The 3,077-nt window shown below is 40.8% G+C and overlaps 1 non-coding gene across 1 annotated transcript; it reads right to left on the bottom strand.

Annotated features, from left to right (window-relative positions):
- Positions 1-1,176: 1,176 nt before the first annotated feature.
- Positions 1,177-1,284, bottom strand: LOC130964038 (small nucleolar RNA R71). Its single transcript, XR_009080151.1, has one exon. It is a non-coding gene; the product is annotated as a small nucleolar RNA R71 (small nucleolar RNA).
- Between the last annotated feature and the right edge of the window lie 1,793 nt (positions 1,285-3,077).

Below are 3,077 nucleotides of genomic sequence, written 5' to 3'. Positions count from 1 at the left end.
TTCAAAGTTTTTCAAAATCAAATCTTTTTCAAATCATATCTTTTCAATCAAATGTTTTCAAAATCAATTTCTTTCCTTTTTCAAAGATACTTGCTATCAATTAATGATTTGATTCAACATTTCAAGTATGTTGCCTTTTCTGTTGAGAAAGGTTTAATGTTTGAATCATATCTTTTCTTGTTAGGCAAGTCATTAATTTTTAAAATCAAATCTTTTTAAAATTGTTTTCAAGTCATATCTTTTCAATCATATCTTTTTAAAAGCATAATTTTTATCATATCTTTTTAATCACATCTTCTTCAAAACAGTTTTCAATCATATCTTTTTCTTTTTTTCTAAATTCAAAATCTTTTTCAAAAATCACTTGATTTCTTTCCCACTTTTAGTTTTCGAAAATTATCAATCAATTTTTCAAAATGTTTTTAAAATCTTTTTAATTAATTTTCGAAAATTCTCTTCCCCTCTTCTCACATCCTTCTATTTATGGAGTACCACTCCTTCTCAATGCACAATTCGAACTCTATCTGACTAAGTTCGAATTCTTCTACCTCTTCCTTCTATTTTTCTGTCCCCCTGACACCTCAAGGAATCTCTATACTGTGACATAGAGGATTCCATATTTTCTTGTTCTCTTCTCTTTCATATGAGCAGGAGCAAGACAAAGGCATTCTTGTTGAAGCTGACCCTGAACCTGAAAGGACCTTGAAGCGAAAGCTAAGAGAAGCTAAGGCACAACTCTCTGTAGAGGACCTAACAGAAATCTTCAAAGAAGAAGAACCCATGGCAGCCGAAAACAACAACAATGCAAGGAAGGTGCTGGGTGACTTTACTGCACATACTCTCGACTTCTATGGGAGAAGCATCTCTATCCCTGCCATTGGAGCAAACAACTTTGAGCTTAAGCCTCAATTAGTTTCTCTAATGCAACAGAATTGCAAGTTCCATGGACTTCCATTGGAAGATCCTCATCAGTTCTTAGCTGAATTCTTGCAAATCTGTGATACTGTCAAGACTAATGGGGTTGACCCTGAGGTCTACAGACTTATGCTATTCCCTTTTGCTGTAAGAGACAGAGCTAGGACATGGTTGGACTCACAACCTAATGAAAGCCTGGACTCATGGGAAAAGCTAGTCAATGCCTTCTTGGCAAAGTTCTTTCCACCTCAAAAATTGAGTAAGCTTAGAGTGGAAGTCCAAACCTTCAGACAGAAGGAAGGAGAATCCCTCTATGAAGCTTGGGAAAGATACAAACAATTGATCAGAAAATGTCCTTCTGACATGCTTTCTGAATGGAGCATCATAGGTGATGGTGTGGAAAACGATCCAACACAAAACTCACCGGCAAGTGTACCGGGTCGCATCAAGTAATAATAACTCACATGAGTGAGGTCGATCCCACAGGGATTGAAGGATTGAGCAAGTTTAGTTTAGTGGTTGATTTAGTCAAGCGAATCAAGTTTTGATTGAGTGATTTGTGTTTAACAGGAAGTAAATGACAGTAAATGTAAAGGGGGAAGGGAAAAGTGCAGTAAATTGAAGAACAGAATTGTAAATTTGCAGAATCTTAAAGAGCAAGAAAGTAAATGACTGAAACTTAAAGTGCAAGAAACTTAAATTGCAGTAACTTAAATGGCAAGAAAGATAAATGGCTTGAATATAAAAGGGAATTGAGGAATGGGATTGCAAGATCTAAGTAAATTGCAGCAATTGATTGAGCAGAATTTAAATCAGAAGCAAATAACATTCAAACAGAAAGAAAATAAAATGCAGCAAAGGTTCACAGAAGAACCAAGAGTGAATTATGATCTCAGGATCCCAAGGGCTTAGGTAGCAGAGCCTAAAACCCAATTTCCTTCCCAGATCTGAATTATCTAAGCAATTGACAGAAAATTAAAGAAGAAGTAATAGAAGAACAGAATTGGAATTGAATTATGCAGAAAACAAAGTGCAAAGAGTTTGAATGGGAATTGGGACAGAATTTCCCCAATTTTACACACCCAAAACTCAAAAACAAGAGAGTAGAATTGCCCAAGGGAAATGAGGAAGGAGATTAGTCAATTCTCCCTTGATCCTCTTGGTTCTCGGACAAGTCTCTCAAGAAAGTATTCAAAAGCTCTCAAAATAAAAGTAAAAATTCAAAGCTCAAAGTAAAGGTCCTAATTACATCAAACTAACTCCTATTTATACACTTTCTATTCTTGGATAATGGGATTTGGATGGGCTTTTGAACTGGTGAAGAAATGAATTCAAATGAATTTTTAATTTGAATTTTGGCCCAAAAAGTCACTCCCAGGAGGCTGCCCTGCCCTTATGGAGGGCAGGGCAGAAAATTGATGCTTGGTGCTAGCAATTGGTGCGGCCATGGTGCGTGTTGGTGCGAGTCTGGCGCGAGTTTGGTGCGCCCTTGGTGCGCCAGAGGCTGCCCTGCCCGCGCCAAGGGCAGGGCAGGAAAGTTGGTGCTGCCATGTTGAGGAGTGTGCGCGTTGGTGCTGCCAGGGTTGAAGATTGGTGCGCCAGAATTGATTTTGGTGCGCTAGGAACGCAAAACGCTGCCCTGCCCGCGCCAAGGGCAGGGCAGGAAAGCTTTGGTGCGCCAGGGGGGGAGCGTTGCGCGCCAGATGCTGCCAGGACGAGAGTTTGGTGCGCCAGATTTCAAAGTTGGTGCGCCAAAATTTTGTGTGTGGTGCGCCAGTCCAATTGCTGCCCTGCCCGCGCCAAGGGCAGGGCAAGGTCCTTTCCTTCATGGCCCGTGTTCGAAACTGGGAGGAGGAAAACACGCTACATTTCTTTCTTGGCTTCTTGGCACGGCAATCACCCTTAGTCCTTGGCTTCCTCATGGTTCTTTGTTCGAACCTTGTAGCATGCATGGGTGACCTTTTTTTCTTGTTTTCTTTCCTTGAAGTGCCCGATTCTGCCCTCCACAAGGGCAGGGCAGAGTTTGCTTTCTCTTGGTCCCAAGGCACCATTTTGTGCTCTGCCCTTGGAGTGGGCAGGGCAGAGTTGCCTATTCTTGTTTGGTTCTCTATGTTGCCCTCCTAGATGGCAGTCTGCTCTTGTAGAGGGCAATGTTGCTTCCC

The sequence above is a fragment of the Arachis stenosperma genome, chromosome 2 (genome assembly GCF_014773155.1).
Source record: "Arachis stenosperma cultivar V10309 chromosome 2, arast.V10309.gnm1.PFL2, whole genome shotgun sequence".
NCBI lineage: Eukaryota > Viridiplantae > Streptophyta > Magnoliopsida > Fabales > Fabaceae > Arachis > Arachis stenosperma.
The sequence above is the reverse complement of the archived record's forward strand: the minus strand, read 5'-3'. Positions and strand labels throughout refer to the sequence as shown.